We start from the raw sequence: 20,407 nt of genomic DNA, 5'->3' as shown, positions 1-20,407 counted from the left end.
AGTGATCAACAGATTATTAATTTTTTGAGGGAAGAGGTAGAGTTTTCTAACACCAACCAAGAGAAGCTCAAGCAACAGTATGATGATCAGGTAATACAACTGAAAACAAATAAGTTACCTAAGGGTTTGGTCACATTGGAGTCAATTTTGAATGAGGATGATCAAGTGAGAAAAGAAAAATCCAGCTTGTAGATCAAGGAGGAACATTATGAAAATGTTGAGATTTTCAAGGATAAGTTGTTAAAGCTTGGCAAGGTGTGTACTTTAGAGGAAAGACATGCATTTTTTTTACTGTGCCAAGAGTTTAGTGACATTTTTGCTTGGCAATATTCTAATTTAAAAGGTTTTGACCCTAGTATTTCCCAACATACCATAGAGCTTGAGCTAAATGCTAAACCTATGAGGCAAAAACAGAGGCCTCTTAATCCAAAGCTTGAGCCCCTTATGGTCAAAGAACTTAATAAACTCATTGAGAGCAACATCATTTTTCCTATTAAACACACCTCTTAGGTGTCAAACCTTGTCCTAGTTAGGAAAAAGAATGGAAAAATCAAACTTTGTGTTGATTTCTGAGATCTCAGTAGAGCCTCATTGAAGGATAGATATTCATTGCCCTCTATGGAGTAGATTGTGCAAGTTGTTGCAAGTTCTGAGAGATTCTGCTTGCTAGATGGCTTCTCAGGTTATAACCAAGTTTTAGTGAAGGAGGAAGACCAATTTAAGACAACATTTACAACTAAATGGGGCACTATGGCATATAAAAAGATTCCATTTGGTTCCACTTTTCAGTGTGCTATGGATATGGCATTTCATGGTTTGATGTATAAATTTGTACTTGTTTATTTGGATGATATCACTATTTATTCCATAAATTCAGTTGAACACCTAGCTCACCTAAAGCAAATTTTTGAGAGGTGTAGAGAGTATGGTATACCTCTTAACCCAAAAAAATGTGTGTTTTATGTTCATGAGAGTAAGCTTCTGGGATATGTGGTGTCAAAAGAAGGTATTACTATTGATCCAGAGAGAGTAAGTGTTATTCTTTCCTTACCTCTACCAACACACAAGAAAGGCTTGCAAAGCTTCTTGGGTAGGATTAATTTTGTTAGGAGGTTTATTCTAGATATTACAGAATTATTAAAACCTCTAGCTTCTATGTTCAAAAAGGATATTCGTTTTAGCTGGTCTAAGGATAGGAAGAAGAGTTCTGAGCTTATAAAAGAGGCACTTGCAGTAGCTCCTACTTTGTTGAACCTAGATTTCTCAAAATATTTTATTTTGTATGCTTATGGCAGTATCGACAACATCTCAGCTATGTTGGCTCAAGAAAATGAACATGGTTTGGAGCAACCTTTGGCCTTTTTCAGTCAAGGCCTTAAGGATTATGAGGAGAAATATTCTTTTGTTGAAAAACATGTTCTTGTTGTTGTTAGAAGTTTGAAAAAGTTTAAGCATATGTTTTCTAACAATAGGATTAAGTAGATGGTTTCTAAACCCTCAGTTAAAGAGTTTTTGCTTAGCAAAGACTTAAATGATTAGAGAGCTGGTTGGGTGACTAATGTGATGGAATTTGATGTTGATATTAAGGTCACCAAGCTAGTCAAAGGTAAGGGACTATGTGAGAAGCTTGCTGATCACACAAACAACAGTAAAGAGGATGAGGAGAAGGTAGTTTTAGCCCTCTAAGACAAAGAACAAGTAGTTGTTCCTGTCCCTCCTACTAGCTGGGTACAAGAAATTACTCATTTATTGTTGATCGATGAGTGTCCTCATGGATTGAATAATTCAAGAAGAAGGTATTATAGACTTTAGTCCATTCCCTATGTACTCTTGAATGGTTTTCTATTTAGAAAGGATTTTCATGATGTATTATTGAGATGCATAGATGTTGATCAAGTTGATAAGGTATTGCATGAGTTTCATGAAGGATCAATAGGAGGACACTTTTCAACAAGAGCTACAGCTCTAAAAGTTATGAAAGGAGGCATTTATTGGCCTAATTTGTTCAGAGATGCACATTCCTAGGTTAGAAAGTGTAAAGAATGTGCCATATTTGTAGGAAAAGAGAGGTTGGCAGCGCTTCCATTGCAACCTATTCAGGTAGAACATTCCTTTATGAAGTGGGGTTTGGATTTCATTGGAGTCATAAATCCACCTTCAAGTGTTGGTCACAGGTGGGTGCTTATAGCCACTGATTATTTTAGTAAGTGGACTGAGGCTGTAGCACTAAAGGAAGCAAATGAGACAACAATTTTAAATTTTTATGATGAGCTGATAACTCGATTTGGTGTCCTTGAATCTATAGTTTTAGATAACACTCTTGCTTTTGTAGGGAGTAGAATATCTGATTGGGCAATAAAGAATGGTTTTTATCTCAACACCTCATCTAATTATTACTTGTAGGGCAATGGACAAGCTGAGTCCACAAATAAGAATCTGCTCAGAATCATCAAAAGGACCATGGAAGGAAATCAGCGAGCTTGGCACACCAAGCTCAAATCAGCCTTATGGGCTGATAGAATCACACCAAAGAGATCCATTGGAATGTCTCCATACATGCTTGTGTATAGTAAAGAAGCAAGGTTGCCTATTTCACTCGAATTTCCAGCCCTTGATCTAGCTAACCAACAGGATATGATTGATGAAGAGCTTATGATAGCAAGATTGGCTTAGTTGATTGAGCTAGAGGAAGTTAGAAATAAGGCAATGAGGCAAATTGAGCATAACCAAGCTCAAATAAAAAGATATTCTGATAAGAGGGCTTCTCCTAGAGTGTTCAAGGAAGGTGACATTATCCTGAAATGAGATGAATTCAAAAGCAAGCCAGGCAAGCATGCAAAGTTTGATGTTTTTTGGAGTGGGCCTTATATGATTTCTTAGTGCAAGCAACACAATGCCTTCCAGCTGTCTAAATTGGATGGTGAAGTTCAATCAATCCCAATCAATGGGATTCACCTCAAGCATTGCTTTTGAGGTATTCTTAAAATTTTGTACATATTTCAGTTTTTCTAGTAGTGATAAGTGCTTTGCACGGTAGGTCAGTTTGTAGTTTTATTTTCCCTAAGTGCCTAGTGCATAGTTCAAAAGGAGTATAAGGGTCTTTCTGTTGCAATAATCTGTTGCAGTGTTTCAGAAGTGTTTTTTTGTTTTGTCCTGTCCTAATCTGTTAATGCACATGCCTAATTTATGACTGTAAGGTGTTAATCTCACTACCATAAACCACACACCTATACTCCATAGATTAGGATAGGTTTTTGAGGGAAAGGAGAGTTTTTGCAATCATGTGTGATGTGTTGTTTCAGTTTTCTATCAGTCTTAGTGAGTCTGTGCCCAATGGAATGCATAAGGGAGCTAGTCAAAATGTTTAGCATGCAAACATATAACAGATGTCGCCAAAAATATTACCTATTTTCGCTGCTAGCTCAATCAGGATGCAGGAGATATCAAATCAATGTGTCCCAGAAGGAGAAACAAGTGCTAAGTATGAAAAGAATACATGTTTTTTGTCTAACTTGTTTGCTTCATGTGCAAACACAGGGAAAATAACTTTTTGATTCATTGAATGACAACATGTGGGGTAAAATGAAGCTCCCATGAGGGTTGAGCCCAACAAGTTGATGGAAATGGGTGTTTATTTGCAGTTTCTTGAATTTTTGCTTTATCGGCATGACCTACCCCAATAGGAAAGACTTACCCGAAGACCCAAAGAGTAGTGTAAAGCACAAAATATTGTCATTGGGTTATTGGAAGGAACTATCTTACATAATCCAGGTCACCCGATAGAAATTGCAAAGTGGTGTGCAAAGTCATCAACTATCAGAGGGAGTGTTTTCATCTTATCCCGACGAACCACTGGAAAAGGCTAAGGAGAACCTTTTATTCCACATTGGCCGCAGGGAGGAGCATTTCAGTATTTATGTGCAAGGCCGCATATATCTTAAGTGTCAAAGCTTACGAGATTTTTACAAGGAGGTAATGCGGGAAGCATCAGAACATCGGGTAATTCATTCCAATGTTGTTCTAAAGACCCGAAAGAGGATGCAGAGTCAATGCAAGAAAGAATGTTGTTGGGAGCGCACCATCGGTTATTGGCGGGACTATTCTGATGTTATGTTGATAATCCAATAACAAGGTGTGCAATCTGAAATAATGACATCCAACAGAATCACTAGAAAGTAGGCCCAAGTCTGGTAGCATCCAAGTGGAATCAACACGAAAGGGAGTTTTTCTTTCAGTCACAACTTTGATTTGGTGCATAAATGTCAACACGTGTTTTGAGAGCCTTTTTTCATTTTTTTATTTTTGCAAGTTCAGTATAAGGGGCTTGGCAGATTTGGAGTTCAAAAGTTATGGTTCTGATCTCTGTGCTAACAGATATTCACACTTCTGTAACTCATTCCTTATGAGCATTGCTCAGACGTTGTAATAGAAACTCCTTCTTTTCAATAAAAAGCAAGTTCCTTCTCTTGTATCTGAGTTCTAAATATTGTTGTAAGTACATTTTGGATGAAACAGTTGTGATTATTATTCAAGTGATCCTTCCTTTTATCTATTTTCCTTCAATGTTCAGTTCATGGTGTAGAATTCTATAGTGCAGGTTTGTGATTGTGTAAGTTATTTTGTTGTGTCAAGATTGTGAGAAACATTGTATGTTATCCTTTTATGAACAACAAAAAGCTATCCTTTCATAAGAATCATTTTTGCAAGTACGCATTAGGGAGATGTGATCATTTTAGTTTCATTATTGGATCATTGTGATTTCATTATCATAGCGGGTCATTTTTTTAGTAATTGGTGCATCACCTATTTGTTCATTATCACTTGTATAATCTTCCTTCCAACCCTTTTCCAAATTAAGTTTTTGTCATTAGTTTTCTTAGGATATCTGAGGGGAGCCAGCCCATAATATGGAGGTCTACTCTCGCTATAGGATACCCATAGCCTGAGAGTAGTCCCATGTTGCATGGGTTTGCAATAAAATCAAGCTTGTACCGGGTGCAAATCCCCATGACAACACTTCTTTCTTTGATTCTAGGGATCCCACTCGAGGATGTACCAACACAGGTGAGACATAATGTACATGGAGGTAGAGAATCTCAGTGTCATATGGGGATAGAGGAGTAAATTTTGGTGCATCCTACAACCCCTCCACCACATACATTAGTTGATCCCACACCTCCTCCTCAGCCTACACCAGGCGATCCAACACCTGAGCCACCACGTCCTACACTATTGTCGCCTATTACTTTTAAACCTCCTACGTGACCTCATGGTCACTATACCAGTCTGTTTATTGATGGTTTAGAGGATACATCATTGCATATAGATGTTGATCATGTGTCCTTCCATTTATCTGAGGTCAGCAGGATCGAGAAAGCCTTCGAGTCTTGTGAGGTACACAATATTTTTTCTGTAATGTCATATTATTTATTTGATTTTAAATAGTGGATTTCAACTTCCAAATTGTTAACACAATTTAAATTTTGAATTATATGTAGCATCCTATTACATTGGAGACATTAAGAGATTTGTAGTGTAATACCACACCAAGAAACCCTAAAGGATTCAACTAAAAACACTTGAAAAGAGTGTAATATATATATATATATATATATATATATATATATATATATATATATATATATATATATATATATATATATTTAAACAATACCGAATGCATAAACATATAAGATAAACATTCCATTAGAAGTTGCACAAGCGAAAGACTTAACCTTAAACTGAAGATTACTCAATTAAACAAATTGACAATAAGGTTGATTATACCAACTCATGATAGAATGATTACAACAATATCATAGCAATTAAGTTTCATTAAAAGATTACTATAAGCATGATTGGATTCATACAATTATGGCTAGTTACATTATATTTCTATAGCCTCATACATCAAAATCCATGTCATTGCATTTAATCAATAATTCCGTTCATACAAATGCAATATCTACCATCTAAGTCACGTCGTACTAATATTGCAATTAGATCACAAAGTCTCATGAAAATACATAATGATTACATCAACTACAACTTCCCATAAAGGCAATCATATAAACAAATGATACAATCGACCACATAAGGTTCAAGAGATAAAAATAGGATCCAAGAAGAACAAAGAGGATCCAACTGGTACAAGGAGTGGAGTAGATGTTGGCATTTGGCATAACTGATACAAATGAGATGATGCAGGTGATGTAGTCGAATATGGATGACTGAACCGGTAGAGGATAGAAGACTGAGATTTTGTGGCTAGATGACATGATCAATTATTTGTTTTATCATTGTTGGAAACTGATGTGAATCGATATTAGGTGATGATTTTTTCATGGTCCTAATGTTTTGGATTTTCATCTAGGTGATTTAGTTTGTCGGAGACATGGTTTACCAACAAAGAACTAAAGTTTGTGAATTAGGACTTTAACTAGTAAAGCAGAGATATTTTGATTGAATTGGGTGATCAATAATGTTTGGTGATTTGTGGTTTGAATTGTGAACTTGTATCATGCAAAGGAGTATATGACCAAAACTGCATCTTGTGATAATTACCAGAAGGCGTGTGTCAAATTTCTGATGAAGTTTTGCTAAGCTTTTAGTAGGGTTTAAGGACCAGTGAAGAAATCATTAAATCGGTAATGATTTTGGCTATGACGGTGATCGACGATGAGTCTACATGAAGACAGTAACACGACACAACCCGCATGAATAATTTACATTGTGTTTTTTGTGTGTATGATGCAAGAATTTCTTGGGAATGTGCAAAGTGCTTAGCAGAGTGAGCTAAGGGTTTGACTTTGGTGTAGATCGGATTTCTGTGATGAGTTATGAACAACCAATGGTTGATATTACATTGTAATTTGATGAAATGATCTATATATTGATCTCTTATGATCTGTATTAAATTTATGATGTAATTTAGGGTTTAAGGACGACCTAGTTGAGATGGCTATTTAGGTTGACATAGGTGATGTTCATTGTGTCTATGGTCTTAGAGAGTGAGTTGAGCCATCCAAGTGAAGTGTAATATCTGCCTAACATTTGCAAAGCGATGTGCATAAATGGATCTGATCAAGCAAGCAGAGAAGTGCAAGTGACAGATCATTTTCTTACAGTTGTTCCCTAACAGTTGCAACGGGTTAAATCCCTTAATCGGGTAGGTCCTAACAGGCCTGAAACATTTGTCCCCTAACATGGAAACTCTAAAAAAGAGTAGTAAATCCTCTCACAAGGTTGATCCTAATAGGTCATCAAGCTCCTAACCGGGCTACTAGGCAAATCCCTTAACCGAGCGACTCCTAACAAGGTCTACTCCTAACCAAGTGTATGGTAAGCTCCTAACAGGACGTACTTCAAAAGAGTACAAATTATTGTGGGTACCAACTCCCGCCGTGGTTTTTCCCTATTTGGGTTTCCATGTCAAAAATTATGGTGTTCATGTGTGGAATGTTTTTCTTATGATGTTCATGTTTTATGTCTGATTACCGGTTAAGATAGGTTATGTTATTTTATCATAACTTCATCAGAGGCTACCGATACTGATAAGAAATGGTTAGATAAAGTATTTGATCTGATTGACAAGGTTGATAAGTTGGTATATGATCAAACTGATATGATTTCTTAAGTGGTGAAAGTATTGATAGTTGTGATTAATGTGTTAAGCAAATCTGATAAAGAGGTTGTTAGATCTAATTAAAGAAGTTGGGATATTTGTGAAATGATTTCAGATCTGATATAAGTTTAATTTTGAGTTTTTAGTTTCAATTGGTGTTAATACTGATTCACTCCCCACTCTTAGTATCAACCGGATCCTCATAGGATTAACAATTGGTATCAGAGCTTTGGTCCTCTATGTGCATAAAGCCTAACCGCTTGAGGGAAAGATTCCAAGGATGTAAAGATGATGAAGAAAGAGGGTCCTAAGTTCAACAATGATAATTACAAGATCTGGAAAGATAGGATGAAGATCTACATTAAAGGTCTTGGTGCACAATATCGGAAACATGTGGAAAACAAATGTGTTGCTCCTACAACTACTCCCTTGACACTAGATGAACTCAGAGAGAAGCAAGAGAACATGCAAGCCTTAGAAGCTATTGTAAGTACCTTCTCTGACTCAGAATATATTGATGTTCAAGGAATGGAAACTACATAGGAAGTATGGGAAAAGATAGATACAATCTATGGAGGAGATGAGCATGTACAAAGAGCCAAAGAGGAAAGCTTAAGAGGAAAGTTTGATGACATGAAAATGCTTGAAGGTGAAAATATTGCACAATATGGGTAGAGAATCAAAGAAGTTGTTGGCGGCATAAAGAGTGTTGGAGGCAAAATAGAAGATGATGCAATAGTAAGTAAGATGCTTAGAACTCTTCAACCTCAGTATGCTATAAGAGTATCCGCAATCCAAGAACTTAGATTTATTTCAAAGGACAAGGTAATTGTTTATTCGTTGATTGGTAAACTTACAACTTTTGAGTTAAATAGTTTTGACAATAGTGTGAAAAAATCTACTGAATCTACCTTTAAAGCTTCAGTTACCGGTTCTTCTACTGGGAAAGGAAAAGAGATATGCCAAAATCATGAGTGTGGGATAAGTCATGGAAGTAACCAAGGAAATGAAGACAATGAAGATCAAGTGATGAAAATTGTGGCACTACTAGAAAAAAGATTTCCAAGAGGCACTAGTAAGTATAAAGGAAAGATACCTTTGAAGTGTTTCTCTTGTAGTAAAACTAGTCATATTGCTGCCAACTGCCTTAACACCAACAAGAAATAAAGGTTCAAAAACTTCAAAGGAAAAGGCAGGAAACATTGTTATGTTGCAATGGATGAAGGTGTGACTGATGAGGAGTCTGCAGATGAAGAAGACAATGAAGAAATTGTGTTTGTAGCCGTAAAGGAGGAACTTTCAAATGAAAAAGCACTAGTATCTCATATGGAGAATAGTGATAAGTGGATTATAAAGAGTGGCTACTCACACCACATGACCAGAGACAAAAGGAAGTTCTTAACTCTTGATGAATTTGATGGAGGTGTTGTGTCAAATTTGGAAATAAATCTCCCTGCATGGTGAAAGGTAAAGGTTCTATCTCTCTAAATGGGAAGAGTAAAGTTGATGATGTGTTTTGGGTTGATGGTCTAAAGCATAATATTTTAAGTGTTGGTCAACTCAATGATAAAGGTTATTTGATTGAGTTTAAAAGTGGAGTCTACAGAATTCTTGGAGGTAATGGTGAACTGATTGCTACCAGGAAGAAAACTAGAGGTAACTTAATTCATTTGAATGCTAATGTGAATAATTTTCTGGTTGCAAGAATGGAAGATGGTTGTGGCACAAGAGATGTTGTCATATGAATTTTGATAACATGGTGAAGGTAAGAAATTTAAGTGTTGTAAGATGATTGCCACAAATTGTTAAACCGGATAATGCGATCTGTAAAGATTGTCATATTGGCAAGATGACCTCTATTTCTTTTAAGAGCAATAAGTGTATATCTGAGAATATTGTGGATTTGGTACATACTGATCTCTGTGGCCCTCTGAGAACAAAAAGTTATTTTGGTGATAGATATTTCATTCTTTTTACTAATGACTATTCTAAGATGATGTGGGTTACAATCTTAAAGGAGAAATCTGAAGCTTTTAATAAGTTCAAATCATTTAAAGCTCTAGTTGAAAATGAGACTGGTAAGAACTTGAAATTTTTAAGATCAGGCCGAGGAGGTGAATTCACATCTAATGAATTTGTTAAGTATTGTGATGAACAGGGTATAAAGAGACAAATGTCTTCTTCAAGGACACCGCAACAGAATGGCATAGCAGAAAGGAACAATAGTTGAAGTTGCAAGAACTATGTTATTATAGGGTGATGTATCCAAAATATTTTGGAGAGAAGTGGTCAGGTGTTATATATACTTTAAATTGAGTACTTGTAAAGAGATTTAATAATAAGACACCCTATGAGTTGTGGTATGGAAAAACTCCTTGTGTCAGTTATTTCAAAAATTTTGGTAGTCAATGTTTTATTAAGAGAGATAACTACACTGAGAAGTTTGATGCAAAATCTGATGAAGGAATATGTCTTGTTTACTCTACTAAGAGTAAGGCATATAAATGCTACAATAAGAGAACTAAGAAAATTGTTGAAAGTACTAATGTGAAGGTAGATGATCTATTTGGAAATTCTGAAGGTACTAGCAGATCTGAGCCTGAAAAAGATGATGAGAAACATGTGATTATTGAACCAAAAGCATAGAATAATGAAGAACCAAAAAATCCATAATTAAGAGCTCAACAAGTAATTGATGACAATGATGAAGAAAATGAAGAACTTGATGCAGAAGATGTAGAATCAACACATGTAATACCTAGATATGTCAGATTAAACCATTCACAAGATCAGATAATTAGTGATAAGAATGAAGGTGCGCAAACCAGGAGGAAGATCTGAGAGAACTCATGCTTGATATCAACAATACAATGCAAGACAGTAAAGGAAGCACTAAAATATGATGATTGGGTTAATGCAATGAATGAAGAACTAGATCAAATTAAGAAGAATAAGACATGGTCACTTGTTCCTAGATCAGAGGATAAGAATGTAATTGGAACAAAATGGGTCTTTAGGAATAAATTGAATGAAGAAGAAAAAGTTGTGAGAAACAAGCTAAGGTTAGTCTGCAAAGGATATGCATAGAAAGAAGGTGGGGATTATGGTGAAAATTTTGCACCTCTTGCTATATTAGGAGTAAGGATGTTACAGACATTTTCTACATATAAAGGATTCAAAGTCTATCAAGTGGATGTCAAATCAGCCTTTCTAAATGGGGTTCTAGAAGAGGAAGTATACAATGACAACCAGATGGATTTTCCTCGACTAATGATAAGGACATGGTGTGTAAATTGCATAAAGCTTTGTATGGTCTTAAGAAAGCACCAAGAGCATGGTATGAAATTACATGCACATTTGATCAAGATTGGATTCCAACATACCAGTGAGGACAATAATATTTATCTGAAAAATTGATGGAGATAAGATGCTCATAGTTGAAGTGTTTGTAGACGACATAAGTTTTGGTGGCAATGATGACATGAGTATGAATTTTGATGATGAGATGAAAAAGGAATTCAAAATGTCTCTAATTGGTGAAATTAAGTTCTTTATTCGCTTACAAGTCTAATAACTGGATGGTGGTATCTTTATCTGTCAAAGCAAGTATATCAAAGAGGCGTTGAAGACTTTCAGCATGGAAGACTGCAAACCAATAGGAAAATCGATGGTAATAGGCTGCAAGTTGACAAAACAAGACGATTCCCCTAATGTTAGTGAAAAAGAGTACAAGTCTATGATTGGCAAGCTACACTATGTTGTTCATAGCAGACCGAACATTGCTCATGTTGATGGATTAGTTGCTAGATTTCAAAATGAGTCAAAGGAGAGTCACATGGTGGTTGTGAAAAGAATTTTTTGGTATCTCAAAGGCACAACAGACTATGGTTTATGGTATCCCTACAAAAGAAATTTTAATTTGGATGTCTTTACTGATGCTGATTGGGCAAGCAATGTGGAGGATCAAAAAAGCACATTTGGTGGAGCTTTTCTACTTGGTGGAAGATTAGTGGCATGGATGAGAAAGAAACAAATATGTGTTTCTCAATCTACAACTGAAGTAGAGTATGTAGTTGAATCCATCAATTGCATGCAGACCATATGGATGAGACATGTGTTAGAAGGATTCGAGATAGATATGTCTGAACCTGTGACTATCTATTGTGATAATACAAGTGCTATAAATATTTTTAAGAATCATGTACTTCATACTAGAACCAAGCACATTGAATTGAAGTATCATTTCCTAAGGGAAAGAGTTCAAGAGAAATAGGTGAAGATGGAATATGTGAAGAGTAAAGATCAGCTAGTCGATATCTTTACTAAGCCCTTACCGAAGGCTACCTTTGATTTTCTCATAGGTAAACTAGGGGTTAGACCCCTACACCAGAAGAACTAGAATGTTGGAGATACATCAATCCTATGGATTTCATGTTTATCTTTCAATAAGGATTGATGAAGGTGTAGGCTACTCCTTTGGGGGAGCAAGTCTGATGTATAGTTCTAACTTAATACTCTAATATAATTTTTTGATTTATTTAGAAGAGATGATGGAACAAGCAACATCGAAATTGAAGATAAGTGATGCATTTATACCTTCGGCATTGTTGTCAAAGGGGGAGAAGAAAAAGAAATCAGATATGTGAGATGAAAAGGAATCGGATATGGAGAAGTTGAAAGATCAGATTGTCAGATTGAGAGAAGCATTGATTGAGGTGGAGAAGACAAATGGAGGAGAACTGACAAATACCAGCAGATGATGTGCAAGCAAGGTGTTACTCTGATTGTATATCTAATTGGTGTTGCCATCAATGCCAAAGGGGGAGAATGTTGGCATTTGACATAACTGATACAAATGAGATGATGTAGGTGATGTAGTCGAATGTGGATGACTGAATTGGTAGAGGATAAAAGATTGAGATTTTGTGGTTAGATGACATGATCAGTTATTTGTGTTGTCATTGTTGGAAACTGATGTGAACTGATGTTAGATGATGACTTTTTGATGTTCCTGATGTTTTAGTTTGTCAACAAGGTGATTTAGTTTACTGGAGACAGGGTTTACCAATGGAGAACTAAATTCTGTGAATTAGGACTTTAACTGGTAAAGCAGAGATATTTTGATTGAATTGGGTGATCGGTAATGTTTGGTGATTTATGGTCTGAAATGTGAACTTGTATCATGCAAAGGAGTATATGACCAAAACTACATCTTGTGATAATTACCAGAAGGCATGTTTCAAATTTCTAATGAAGTTTTGCTAAGGTTTTAGTAGAGTTTAAGGACCGGTGAAGAAATCATTAAACCGGCAATGATTTTGGCTATGATGGTGATCGACGACGAGTCTACATGAATTTGGTAACATGAAACAACCCACATGAATTATTTGCATTGTATTTTTGGCGCGTATGATGGAGGAATTTCTTGGGAATGTGCAAAGTGCTTAGCAGAGTGAGCTAAGGGTTTGACTTTGGTGCAAATCGGATTTCCATGATGAGTTTCGATCAACCAACGGTTAATATTACATTGTAATTTGATGAAATGATCTATATATTGATCTCTTATTATCTTTGATGCATTGCAAAATGCAGGAAGGTTAGACAAAAGCCTGTGGTCGTATAACACACAAAAACACAACAAATTGTTAGTGTTAATGAACCAAAAACTAATCTAAGCAGGCATATCAAAAGAGACACCAAAAACATGAAGAAATATTTAACTAGGAAAGTAAATATAATGAGACATCTCCAAATGCCTCCTAACATGCTCTTAGCTCCTTCTCCTTTGTTCCTCTCCTCTCCAAGTTCCAAACTAGTGTAGCTCTTAGCAACTTTTTGCACTATGGATGCTTATGGAGGTTCAAGATTGAAATGTTTTACTCTAAAATGCTATGCAAATGTGAATAAAAGCTAATATTAGATGCTATGATGCTAAAATGATTTATTTTATGCCAAAATAACAAGATATTAGTGATTTATGCTAAATGCTCTCTAAAATTCTCTATAACTTAGATGCATACAAGTTTTTCAGGATCTGGATTATGAAGAAATGGGCTCTGTTTATAGGGAAAATGGAGCAATGTATGGTTGAGATTGACTAATCTCAACAAGGGTCAGGATTGAATGATATTCAATCCATGTGATGGCTTTCAACCCAATCCCAGGATGACAAGTGTCCATATGAGATAGGTTGAGAGGAGAGGGAATAAGCATTAAATGTTTGACATGACCTAAGAGTTAGCTTGGGAGTTAAGGTCAAGGTTAGGTTGAACGAATAAATTATTTATTCAAAGAATAAAGCTTTTATCCAATGGATAAACTCTTGTGCAAAGGTAAAAGGGATAACTATGGTCAAAGCAATAAATGTTTGAGGAGACATATGAGTGCAAGTTGAATTAACCATAAATGGTTATGTAAGAGCCATTAATGGTCATGTAAGAGCCATTAGTGGTTTTGGAAGACTTTAGAGGTTAGATTGTTGAACACACAAAGCATTAAATGCTTTTCAAAGACTTTGAAGTCTTTGAGAAGTGACTCCAAGTTGCTTAGGAATGTGACAATAATTAGGGGATGGATTAGGCTAATTAGGAAGGGTTTAGAAGAATCTAGAAGGGTTTTTAGGAATGCAAGTGGATTTGGTGGGTGAGGGAAAATAGGATTTTAATTAAAATAAAATTCATTTATTTCAATAAATGGGTGCAAGTTGCATTTGTAGGAAAATGCAAGTGGGGGGATAAATGATTTAAATAAATATTTTATTTAATTTATTTAAAAGAGGAAAAGGGGATTAAATGAAATAAATATGATTTATTCATTTAATTGATTTGTGAATTTGTTGAATTAATTAATTAAAATAAATTGAATAATTTATTTAATTAATAGGAGAATGTTTGAAGATGAATTAATTAAATATTAATTTAATTAACTAATGGCTAGTGGGTTTTTAATCAAATAAATACGAAATATTTATTTAATTAAAATGGATAGATTTATGTGACTACCATCTTTATTAAATTTATGATGTAATTTAGGGTTTAAGTCCGACCTAGTTGATATGGCTATTTAGGTTGACACGGTTGATGTTCATTGTGTTGGTGGTATTAGAGAATAAGTTGAGCCATCCAAGTGAACTATAAGATCTTCCAGAGAGTTGCAGAGCATTATGCATAACTGGATTTGATTAAGCAAGCAGAGAAGTGCATGTAACATATCATTTTCTTACTGTTATTCCCTGACAGTTACAACAAGTTAAATCCCTTAACCGGGTAGGTCCTAACAGGCCTGAAACATTTGTCCCGTAACATGGCAACTCTAAAAAAGAGTAGTAAATCCTCTCACAAGGTTGATCCTAATAGGTCATCAAGCTCCTAACCGGGTTGCTAGGCAAATTCCTTAATAGGGCGACTCCTAACAGGGTCTGCTCCTAACCAGGTGTATGGTAAGCTCCTAACAGGGCGTACTTCAAAAGAGTACAAATTATTGTGGGTACCAACTCCCACCGTTGTTTTTCCCTGTTTGGGTTTCCACGTCAAAAATTATGGTTTTCATGTGTGGAATGCTTTTCTTATGATGTTCATGTTTTATTTTTGATTACCGGTTAAGACAGGTTATGTTATTTTATCATAAGTTTATCAGAGGTTAATGGTACTAATAAAAAATGGTTAGGTAAAGTATTTGATCTGATTGACAAGGTTGATAAGTTGGTAAATGATCAAACTGATATGATTGCTTAAGTGGTGAAAGTATTGATAGTTTTGATTAATGTGTTAAGAAAATTTGATAAAGAGGTTGTTGGATCTGATTAAAGAAGTTGGGATATTTGTTAAATGGATTCATATCTGATATAAGTTTGATTTTGATTTTTTTAGTTTTAGTTAGCGTTAATATTGATTCACTCCCCCTCTCGGTATTAACGAGATCCTCATATGATTAATAGTAAATCCAAGAGATACATCTGGAGCACCTGCAAAACTAATCCCTCGCAAGAAAGGCACAAACAATATACCCGATGGAAAGTGGCATTGCCACCTAACCATGTGGCCCCAAAAAGACCACCACTCCATGCTAGGAGATAGTAATAAGGCCCTCAAGCAAACCACAATAAATTATTACATGGTCTAACATGTACATCGAGTACTCAAATAAGATAGAAGCATACAGCTATGACTCCCACAAGAATGCTCCAAGTAAAGCCAACACAAGACTACACACCAGTGAACATAAGGGAAGAGCGTCATCACATAGTTGGTATGGGTTATCCTGACAAGCCTTCATAGGCCCCGACCCACATCTTGGGTTATCCTGGTAGCCTCTCCTGAACCCTCGACCCCCATCCATGATTCATGCGGACCCAACAAACCTTTCGTGAAGACAACGTAGTTGGTTTTCCATTATAGGCCTTCCCACTACATCTTGAGTTTGTACGAGAAATGGAACAGTTAATCTTGATTAATGTTTTAAAACCCAACCCTAGTTTATTAATTAGGTTATCACTTATTACTCAAACTTCCAAGGGGTTATCCTGGCAGCCACTTTGAGCCTCGACCCCCACTCAGAAGCCACTCTTCCTTATGACACTACACAACCTCCAAAAAAATCTAAGGCAACACACAAAATTCAACCAAATACAGGGAGTTTAAGCAAAACTGAAGAAACATACTTGGTTATACAAACCTTCTACCAAGGTTTAATCAACTAAAAGTGTGAAACATACAAACTAGTCTATTCCCAAGTCAAGACCACAACAAGGACTAAAGCAAGTACAACTAAAATAAAAAATTAACCAATTAACTTGCATGATCGACTCGCATTCAACAACATACCAACCTAAACACGAGGACGACTCTTTTCAAATCAAACACCAAAATCCTCCAATCAGAGTAAATATCCAAAAATGATTCACTTGCACACTAAACATATCCATATTAAGAAATGATAAAGACAATTCAAAAATATAATTAAAAGCTATTTTTATCTAATTGTAGCTCTTTCAATTTATAAAATCCTTCTACATCAGGAAATATACAACAGGGAAAACGCATGAAGGGCAAATACAACATATACCCATATAACTTGCATAATGACTTGATTTAAAAATCCACACCCACACACACATGAAAAAGTTCCCTTTAAATAAAATTAAACCATTAAATTTTCAATCCAATGAGTGACTTAAAACAATTTTCACTTGCAAAATAAATACCAAGAATCTTTTACGGAATAAAAGCGAGTTATAGTCTAAACAAGCCATTATTTAATCCAAATAAGGATCTTTTCAACTAAAGCCATATTGACTAAATTAATCTATGATCACTAAAAGAACTTTATTTTTCAAAGTTATTAAAATAATATCCAATTGATTATAACATTTAATTCATTCTTTCTTAATTCTAAATTTCTCCTTTTTATGTACACACACACACACATAATCAAAATCCCACTAATCCCCATATTCAGTTTTAAAAATACAAATACACACACACGCACACACACACACACACACACACACACACACACACACACACACACACACACACACACACACACACACACACACACACACACACACACACATGTATATATACATACATATACATGTATATATATATACATATATATAGATAAATATATATACATATACATATATGTATATGTATATATATTTTTTTCTACATATATATATATATATATATATATATATATATATATATATATATATATATATATATATATATATACTTTCCACCTGAGAGAGGAAAAAGTTTCAGAATGAAAAAGAACCCCTCTTTTGGAAAATTTTCCCAAATATAAAAGAATTTTCACCAAAAATATCTTTATAGGGCACAATACTTTATTTCTGAAAATTCCACTTTTCATATAATACAATTTGACATTTTTTCTCAAATTTAAAACCATTCAAATTTTTAATTTTAAAATTAATTCCCTCACACAAAAAGCTATCAAGATATTTATTCTTTTAATAGTCTTAATAAAAATATTACAAAAACACATAACACAATGCAACATCCACTATATGATATAAATATATTAATTTAACTAAACAACCTAGAAAGATTGATTTATTCATTTTTGTAATATAAGGGTCCTATTATAATTTATCCCTTATTTAGTTAATGCATGACGATATTCATTAATTATTAATAACACCAAGGTATTAATAATTAATCTCACATAAAGAAATACTAGAAGAGAATTAAACCAAGTCACAAAACGCATAACACGCAAAACTCAACTAAGAAAAATAAAGATATGACCCGCATACCAACATCGAAAAGGTTGCCTAATTAGCGATCCGACATGATTGACAAAAGACTGACAAAGCTCACCATCGAGCAAGGTTAGGGATGACATTAGGGCCTTAAGACTATCTCCTCTACTTCCATCGGACTAATGAGGTACGCTCAGACCTATGGAGCCAGGTGGAGTCGGTACCTTGTACCTATAATTCTTGCATCACCGAACCACACATACACACATATATATATACAAACATGATAACCACACTGATGAAGGAGAATCATGACTTTCCATGTCTTACCGAAATGAGTGATGAAAAATCATCTCCTCACAACCCATACAAACTCCACAGAAACATGAGGACAAATACATAGTGCAACTCACACATGAATTAAATGTGTTAGTCCATCGCTAGTAACACATGAATAAAATTAACATTTCATCATTTATAAAATCCAATGCATAAGCAGAATTAACATCTACTCATTCAAAGAAATAGTGCATAATCAATATCTACTCCTTAATAAGCAATAATGCATAATCACATTTACCAAATCACACTTCAAAGCATAATACCTGAATAAAAACATCACAATCATAATGTATCAACCATCCACATAAGCCATTGAAAAGTCAACCATGGTCAACTAGGTCAAATAGAGTCGGATTAAGGAAGGGGTATTACATCCTCCCCCCCTAGGATTTGACTTATTTCTAGAAGTCACAAGGCTAGGATGAGACAACAAGGACACATAAGCCATAGTACTCACATTACATAACCCAAATCTTGACTTATCTTAAGGAGAATGCAATCCACAAAATCAATATACTAATGTACAGAAATCAACATTCAAATCAACTATCTTAACATAATTATTTCCTTCATTTTCTAAATAAAATAAATTAACATTGAAAAATCTTCTTTTATGTTCCTCAATTAAGAAAAATCAATGCACTAAAAGAGTTACAACAAGATGCATCATATTTTATTACCTAGGTTAAACATACTAACACCCTTGTTCAACTTCTAGGAACCACTATTCCAACATGCATTCATACAAGACAAGATCTTCTTCTGAAATCCTTATCCATAAGTATACATATCATATTGTACAACACATCATAACTTAGTCTATCTAAATGTGAAAACACTTATTTTACATCAATAAGCATCATAAAGATGGTATTTACTTGTCTACTACAATATCCTACATATACACAATTTCCTGCATTATGAGGGTAACCACAACATACTCTCAAATTAAACTCTAAAATTCAGTCATAACTAATATTTCATACTACTACTAAGGTACATAATGTATACACATTGAATGAATAAAGGTTCATGGTATAAAAATCACATCAAAACATCAATCCTAAAGCACAATATAGCCTCATTCAAAAGAGACATGAATATAATTACCTACATCCAACCATCTAATGTCTACTTAATTCAATTAGAACCCATGTAGGATTTTCAAACACTCAACAAAACAATAAGATTGTAGATCATTAATATTTATCTAAACCTTATCACACAATTCACTAGATCCAGTTCACACTTCTTCCTACTACATCTTATGATTCATATGATTACAAACAAATTTCCATCAAAGAAATATACACTTATTTCCTTAACTGATCTCATTAATTATTTGGTTACCTCATTATGCCTAGATCCACTCTATGCGATGTTATCCCTTAACACACTATCAGAGGTTCAAGTCAACATGATAGATATAACAATTAGCACATAGCTATTAGATTGCAAAGACTCGAATAGCATGAGCAGGTAGGAGTGTTCTAAGCAAGCAATGGAGGGCGGTCGGTTCTAGAATTCAAATTTGAGCAGGAGTTCTGGATCGGCATTGGGACAGCATGTGACAGATGATTCAGAGATTCCTACAGATGGAGGGGGTTCAAATGGTAAGGACCTCGATGATCTCGTGAATTTGGGGGACCCAGGGGGAGGACCAACACTATGTGAAGAGCGGTTAGCAAATGAGAGCGAGAAAGGGCAGGTTCAAACTTCAAAAATAGAAGACAGCAACTCGAAAGGAGCCCAAGGACAACAAGCAACTTGTGTCTCAAAGAACACAGTGGAAGGTAAAGATCATCCAGAAAAGGTTCTTTCATCAACGAGCCCTAAGGGGGGACCCAATGGACATACATGTAAGTGGTCCTCGTTGTTTGGGGTTAAGCCTAAAGGTAAGTCCTCATCGCCTCCTGTTAAAAACTCCTCGAATGTGTCTCAGGGCAAGTTTTCTATTGTTGTTCCAGACCAAATCATTGATCAAAACATTGCTAGAATGGAAAATACTTTGATTGGCAATTTTTTGGGGTCTAGACCTAATATAGAAATAGTTTGTGGATTTGTCAAAAGAAAGCGGAACTTGAAAGGTCAAGTTGATGTGGTAGCAATGAACAAAGGTTGTCTATCCTTCTCTTTTTCTTGTGATGAGGATAGAAGAAACATTCTATGTAGTGGGTCTTGGGCAATAGGCAAATACATCATGTACATCCAGA

The sequence above is a fragment of the Cryptomeria japonica genome, chromosome 2 (assembly GCF_030272615.1).
Source record: "Cryptomeria japonica chromosome 2, Sugi_1.0, whole genome shotgun sequence".
NCBI classification, from domain to species: Eukaryota; Viridiplantae; Streptophyta; class Pinopsida; order Cupressales; family Cupressaceae; genus Cryptomeria; species Cryptomeria japonica.
This window is presented reverse-complemented; position numbering follows the sequence as displayed.